Below are 8,156 nucleotides of genomic sequence, written 5' to 3'. Positions count from 1 at the left end.
TCGTAGATGCTTAATCTGGCCGGAAACTTCCTAAGATGAGCTAGCATGTTGTAATCCACTTTGTATGATCCTCCAATTTTCTCTTGGTTATGTGGTTCTTCCACTGGTGGAGGTGGAGGTGGAGGTGAGTATATATGAGTATATATATTTTTTCCTTTAGCTGCTGGAGCTATTCTTAGTGGTAATATTTTTCCACTTCTTAAGTTCACTTCTATAATTTCTTCTTCTTGAGATATCATTATCGAATCTTCCGGTGTTTCTTCTTTGTCGGAAAGATCTAAGTTGATGGCAAGTGGTGCACCGTGGTGCTCTCACTCCCGGTTCTCACTCCCGGTGCTGCCGTAAGTGGCATCATCGATGTATTCTTCTGTCTTATTAGCAAGTTCATCGGACTCAAGTATGATTTGAAGATCTTTTTGGGAATGGAGATCGAGGCTATATTGGTGAAAATCAGTTACATTATCACTAAAAACAATTAAAACGTAGCCAAAATTACAATCATTGTATTCATAAGACCCCATAGGGGTAAAAAGATAATAAAACAAAGTCAGGGGTTCGAGGATTTTCTTCCCCAAATTTGAAACAAGTAATCTAATAGAGGCAGCCCCTATCCTACCCCCCGTGCTATCAGTCGTTGTAGTGGTGTTCTTCTTGTTCTTTGTATTTGACGATGACAAATCTCCTAGTGAAATATTTATCTCGGGCTTAGCAAGCTAAAAACTTTTAAAGGAGGCTTGTTTTGAAGAATTCTGGATTTAGTTCAACATTTTCCTAGACGATTTACTCCAGACTGCATTCCATCCATCTTTTCCAATATATGTGGAAGATTGTTTTGATGCAACCTGGATTTCGTTTAGGACCCTCTTGAGGTTATCTCAAGTCGTACTCCATCTATCTTCTCCAGTATATGGATCAATCGGAGAGATTGGCCCAGCTGAAATTATATTTATGGAACCTTTTTCAGGTTCTTTTAAATATTCTTTCGGGATAGTTATATTCCCTTCCTTAAGGTTCTTCTCGAATCAATCCTTAAAGATGAAACATTCTTCTATAGTGTGCCCAAACAACCTGTGGTATGGGCAATAATTTATTTCATCCTTCTTGTCGGCCTCTTCGGGTTTCTTTGGATCTGGTAATTTGAATTCAGGCTTCTTCATCAGACTTCTGAACATTTTGGATAGGGCTTTATTTTTTAAAGAAAACACCATTTTTTGTCGCTCTGCCAAAGATATTCTCTTATTCTCTGTTTGAGATGATCCTCCTTGAGGCGGTCGCTGGTTGGACTGGCTATTCTGTTTCTGAGCATGCTGTGAAGAATGGCGAGGATTTTCTGGATATATCTTCATTGATTGTTTTCCTTTATCGACAGTCGCTACTGTTCCTAACTTATTTTTAAATACTCTTGTTACATTGGATTTCTCGTGAGAATCCATATGTTTGATTTCTTTTTGAAGACTGCTGGCTTTACTAAGGGCTTTACTAAGTAGCTTCTTGTAGCTTCTTGAAGGATTTAATGATCAGTTCCTTAAGCATGAAAGCTACTAGCCCATGACTGCTTTTGAGTAAAATCTCAATTGTGTTATGTTCCTGTAGCTGAGGTTCATACTTCATGCTAAGGTTTCTCCACCTCAAGATGTAATCCACCAAAGTATCGTTGGGCTTTTGCTTTTTCATCATGAGCTCTCTTATAGAGACATGGTGTTGCACTCCAGCAAATCTCTACACAAATAATTGTTCCAACTCGGCAAATGTCTTAACTGATCCGTTGAGCAAATCAACATACTAATCGAAAGCAATCCCTAACAGGCTACTGACAAATTGTTGGAAGAGTAAAGCTTCGTTACTTCTTGTGTTGCCACAACTGGCTCTTGTCCCATCAAAAATCTTAAAGTTTGGGGACACAAAACCCTTAGGGAAAGGCACAACATCAAATTCCTTTGTGTATGGTTCTTCAAGGTGAGGTCTACCCTTTAAAACCAATGCACCACCCTTAGATTGGGTTAAGGCGTCTTGAACTTGCTTGACCATTTGCTTAAATTCCTTCTCCGACATGACGCTCGATGGAGAATCCATTTTTGGTTGGTCGTCTCTGTTTGTTGAGGCAACTTCTCTTCTTTCATCTGTAATATGTATAATTTATGGTTGGTTGACCTCTAGAGATGCTAACTTTGGAGAGGCTAACTTTGGGGGTTGAGATTGTCCTTGAATTGTGTCCATGGCGGTCATGGCTGTCATGGCTCCGACCATCTCTTCTATCCTTTTCTCCAGTTGGTTGACTTGCTCATCCCTTAGGAGGATAGCCTACGCAACTCATCTATGACATTCTATTCGATAAGAGGTGGAGCTCTGATTTCAATGACATGGACATTCATGAAATCTTCTTCGAGGTAATCATTATAGTTAAAGTCATCATCATTGATGAAGACTCCATGTTCCTGAGCCAACTCAGAAATCTTGACCCTTAGCTTTTCAACTTTTCCTTCAATTATTGATTCTTGAATTGCCTTAAGATCTGGAGGACCCAGTTGGACTTCCTCCGCTTGTTCCTCCATCTCGTTGGCAATTGCTGCGACAATGTCAGATATTTCAGACCTTTCAGACCCTGGCTTCAGACCCTGGCTTCATTCTATGATCTTGCCCCTGTGGGCTCACTAGACTGTATCGGTACAACGCCTTGGGTATCCACACCTTCCTTTTTGACGGTGATTTCTAGAGACAAAGTTTCCAGCAGAAACATGGGGATGTCAAAGAGCAGTACGCTCCCCATGGTGCAGACCGACTACAATACTGAGTAATTTCTTCATATTTTCCTTTGAAATTTTAGGAATATCCTTGTAATGTGTGATAGGTAGAGTTCTTGGACCCAATCGTGGCTTAATCGATCGACGACTTGCAGGTTTAGTAACAGTATAATCAGTAGTGACTATGGCGGTATCAACTCTGCTCCCTAAGAGGAACCGGACAAAAATACAAGCAGGCAAAGCTTTAGTTGATTTCTAAGATCGTCTAGTAGATTTGACGTCCCTTAAGATTTCTTTCTTTATGCGAGGAGATATTGTATGTCCCACTCGTTTGAGTAGTTCACTAACTGAGCAACGTTCCTTGGCAGCTAGCCTCTTGAAAACTAAACTAACTCGGGTGATAGGAGTGGACTTCTTTCTCTCCTCACCATGTCCATGAAGTGATGGTAAAGTAACGACAATTTCTGGATACTCTCGTACCCATTAGTACCCATTAAAGGATGGAATCTGCTTCCTCACAGGAGTGGATAGGTTTTCAGTAATTCTGACTCATCCTGGTGAGGATCTTCATCAACAGGAATCTCCTTAGAAGCCTGGGCTTTAGTAGCCCTACGAACCCTCCTATTACAGTTTGCCATTTGGGTTTGAGTTAGCGGTATAGTCTTTGAACTTATTCTAATTTCAAATACTGATGGCGAGATAGCCAATCCCTCATTTAGATCTTTAATGATCATAACTTCTTTTCCCTTAGCAGCAACGGGAACAACAGGCTTGGTGACGGGAACAACAGGCTTGGAACAACAGGCTTGGTGGGAGCTGTGGTGGCAGTAGTTGACACGCCTAAAAAATTCTTGATTTTTCATATACATTTTTGGCTTAATTTTAATGATATTTCTATTTAAAGGAAGTTATTTTGCATGTTTTTGGTTTTCAGTACAAGAAATGGACTTTTGGAGAAGAAGAAATAAAAATGGTGCAATGGAGCAAAAACGAGCAAGAAATGAAATTTTGCCCTGTCACCTTTCGATAAGTCTTTCGATGCTTAATCTCTTTTAAACTTCTTGCATATTTTTGAATAAGATTACACTTTAAAGGAAGGTTACTTTCATGCTTATTTTGTAGGGCTATCTGCTAGGAACACAACGCAACTAAAATGGAGCGAAACAGAGCTAAAATGGAGCGAAACGGAGCAAAACGGTGAAACTGTGTAGTCTGCTTGCCGATGGCCCAAAACGGCACCGACAGTGAGATTTACCCAAGAAGACCAAAGAATAACAGAAAATCTCGCCGACGCCGACGACGCTCGGGACGACTATGGAGCGACTTTTGGCAGTTATAGGCCGAAATTCAATTTATTTGGACGCTTTTTGAAAGGATTCTTGTGGCAACTCTTCAAACTTCGTCCCTACACTTTAAAAGAACAAATTTAGGTTAGAAAAGTGGCGGTTTTTAGAGTTTTTTGTGAGAGGAATGTTAGGAAAAGTGTGGAGAAAGTTCAGGGTTTTTAGAATGGGAGTAGAAATGTAGATTTCTACCCTTTTGGAGAGATTGGAGAGGAGATTTTGAGAGAATTTATAAGGAGATGTTCTAGCATTGCATGGATCAGCAGGAGACTTTGTGGGAGAGATATTTGTCATTCTTTCAAAGGAAAAAAGCTAAGTATTGTGTTCTTAATTATCTTTTGATTTTTGTAAACACTTATCTAGTGGTTTTGCTTTGGTTAAATGAAGTTTCCGTTGTGTTTTCTTCATGTATTATGATGGGCTTCTCTTACACTTTCTTCTTATTTGGAAATAGTGGCATGAGAAGATTATGCCATTGTTTTCACTTTACTTTTCTTTTGAAATGAGCAGAATTCATGTTTAGGATTTTGGGATATTTGTTAGAAGAAGATTTAATTATAAATGTGATGGTTTCTACTTGCACTTCATTTACATTATAACAAGGGCCCGTTGTAGTGTTAAAAATTTGTTGTAATTTCATTAATCCGAAAGGGCGGTGTAATTCTCAACAAAGTGGAACCGTATTCAAACTCTTTGAATGGTGACATTCATGGGAGTTGAGTGCAAATAAATAGAGAAACATACTTTGATGAGCGTAGAATTGGAGATTTTAGGGTGACAGACTAAAATCCCCAATTTGGTCCTAGGGTTTGGAAACAAGCGGAGATGTTAGCCCTCAGGCGAGGGGAACGTGGGAGCTCCGAAGTGAGTCGGTATCCTCCCAGCCTAGCCACGGATTCAGTAAACAAGCTTAGGATTAGTGAATGTTCTTTATGCCTGGACCAAAGGGAAAGGAATAAGATTGTTCCGATTTGGCACATACAATATTTAATGCATCTCATTCCTTTACATTATCCAATTCATTACATAAGAACAGTAGTTTTTAATATCTCAAAATTTTCTAAACCAATCATCCAAAAAGGGTTATCTTTAGAATTAATATTTGCTTTTAGGAGTAGTTATTAGTTGTGTTTAACTTAAGACTTACATTTAGGAGTATCTGTAAGTAAAACCTAGAAAATCACACTTCCAAACTAAGGACTAATAGTAGTAGATTAGAATTTGACTAAGGACCTCTTACCTCGCTTCCCTGTAGGATCGATAAACGAGACTCCACTAGAGCCCTGTATTACTTGAGTGATATGTATACTTGTGCTTGAAATTTTGAATTTACAAAATCATTATAAATATATAAATATGGGTTCATAAATTATTGCATAATAAAAGTTGAATCAAGTTTTTGGCGCCGTTGCCAGGGATTTAAATCTTCTAGTAGTGGTGTCAAATTCTCGTATTTTTAGGTATATAAAAAGTTGCTGTCAAGTTTTTGGCGTTGTTGCCTGGGAATATTTTGTAAGAACTTTAGGTGAATTTTAAATAAGGTGTTTGTGGAAATGTTTTATAGTGTTGAATATATTTTTTATTTTATTTGTTTAATTATTAATCTATTATTTTTTATATTGTGTATGCAAAACAAAAGATCTGCAGGACTTGTGCCTTATGATCCCGAGTTCGAAAAAAAAATTACAAAAAGGACTAGAAAAACTAGAAATGGAAATGGAAAACTTTCAAAACAATAACTTGGAAAATCATCATACTTCATTGAGGGATTAAGTAAATCCTACGATAGATGAAATTCACTCAAGTATACAAACCCTATCATAGAAGTTGACTCGTTTGAAATAAATTCTGAGATTATCCAACTGGTGCAGAACAATCAGTTTGGGAGAACTCCTTTGGAGGTTCCCTATTTACACTTATCAAATTTTATAAAACTTTGTGCTATATTTCATTATAACGGTATGTCAGACGATGCTGTCAGACTAAGGCTTTTTCTTTTCTCACTAAGGGATAAGACTAAAATGTGGTTGTACTTATTATCACCTAGTTCTATTAAAAATTGGGAGGAGTTAACTCAGAAATTCCTAACTAAGTATTTTCCACCTTCAAGGACTACTAAACTTAGAAAAGATATTATCTCATTTTGTTAGTATGAAGGGGAATCAATATACGAAGCCTGTAAAAGATTTAAGGAACTCCTAAGAAAGTGTCCACATCATGCTTTGCCTGATTGGTTAATTAATCTGCTCCAATAAATGTTACAGATTGAGTGTAGGCCAAAGCCTCAAAAAGTACAATTATGCTGACTGCATCAAAGTACATCCAATAATTTTCCATGCTAAGTACATATCATAGGTTGAGCATGTCTAATCCGCTGTAATGGATATGCAATAAAAAGGACTCCTCTGAGTGTCCGTCTCTGGTGAGGCAAGCTCCTGATTGAGCTGACCTTCTAAGCCACGCTCTAAAACAAGAGTTCTCTTTGCATGTGCTTAGAGGTGCAACCCTCTCATAGCTAGTATGATAGTAGTTCTTCCAGTTCCGGGTCTGATCAAAATCCATATGGAATTTTGTTGTCATCCATCCTTAAGAAAGTCATGGACACCTTGCAGTGTCGCACCCCTGGAATGCAGTGTTTGACGACGTCTGCTCCGTTTCCTTTAAGAACTAGGACTGAACCAAAAGATAGCAAAATTTCCACGGACCCTCTGAATTCACCATGGCCAATGACATCTATTTCTTTTCCAAATAGGATGTTGCTCTTGCTCATGAATGAGACCGTTCAGAAAGGCCTTACAAAGTCATGATGGTCAATGTGTGGAGGAATGCAGTCTCCTTCATCATATATGTTGATAATACAGCTGTCAGGAGTACAGTCAGCTGACAGTATGCTCCATCAGACCATTCTTTTGATCATCCATTTTATATTGGGAGGTAGTGGGTCCACCTGATCGTGTCTCAGAATCCCAGGAAGATTTCCTTGTCTATCATTAGTAAAGTTGTAACAACAGTCGCACTGTATAATGATCGTGCCCTTCCCTCGCAACCACTTTCTTGGCTCGGAATAGGTTCTTTCCATTAGCAGGCTTGCTCAACCTCTATCTCTGAAATCAAAAATGCAGTTGAGAATATTTCGTTCATTGCTCTTGGAGAAGACCTTGGTGTAAAGCTCCAATCCTTCTAATATGTTGATGAACCTACCCTGCACTTCTTCATAGAATTCAAAGTCCCTTTTGCTTACCTTGCTCATCTTGTAGTATTCTGCAGTACTAATGATCAGTGGTTGTCGGGGGTGTTCCCTCATTTCAACGTCGATGGGAATCCAGGCCGGTGTTGTTTCTGTCTGCAACGGAACATATGACTCTACGTCTGACAGGATATATGGCTCTGTAACCAACGGGGCATATGGTTCTGCATCCATCAGGTAATCAGCAATCTAAAATCCATCATCATAGGATACATATTCCTCTAAAGTACTGTAGCACTTAGGGTGGAGGACATTGCAGTCCGGGCACTCCACGAATGCCCCTGTAGCTGACGTACGTTCAGATATCTCGGCGTTGCAGGTCAGGCAACCCATACAAAGAACATCTGAAGTTGGTGGTATTTCCTGCTCTGTAACAAATCCTTACTCATCTTCTGTAGTAGGCAGCCTGGATAAGGTCTCTCTCATGACCGGATCATAGATATCCGTTTCAGGGATAGAAGTGAGCAAGTTCTCTGCCTCTTCTGGCGTCTCCTCTCCTCGCGTAGGAAAATCCTATGTTTTCAACGGCTAGCTTTTCTACACTGAGTCCTCCGTAGTGGTGCATCTGGAAGTCTTTAATTATCGGCATCGACTAGGCCTCCGGTTGGCGTAGCTATCATGGATGGTAGGCGACTGGTCCCCTACATCGGGTCTTATTGTACCATTACATTTTTCCCCTTCAGTGAGGAACTATTTCTGGTTCCAAACCTTAGCAGTGAGGGTAGCCCTTTATTTCCTGACGTTTGACCACATCAATCAGAGGACCCTCATAGTCCATGTCGACTTGGATAAAGTCCATGTCGAAGTCTATGGTGCCGCCCTGCG

Source organism: Phalaenopsis equestris, unplaced genomic scaffold (genome assembly GCF_001263595.1).
Source record: "Phalaenopsis equestris unplaced genomic scaffold, ASM126359v1 Scaffold000569, whole genome shotgun sequence".
Lineage (NCBI taxonomy): Eukaryota > Viridiplantae > Streptophyta > Magnoliopsida > Asparagales > Orchidaceae > Phalaenopsis > Phalaenopsis equestris.
This window is presented reverse-complemented; position numbering follows the sequence as displayed.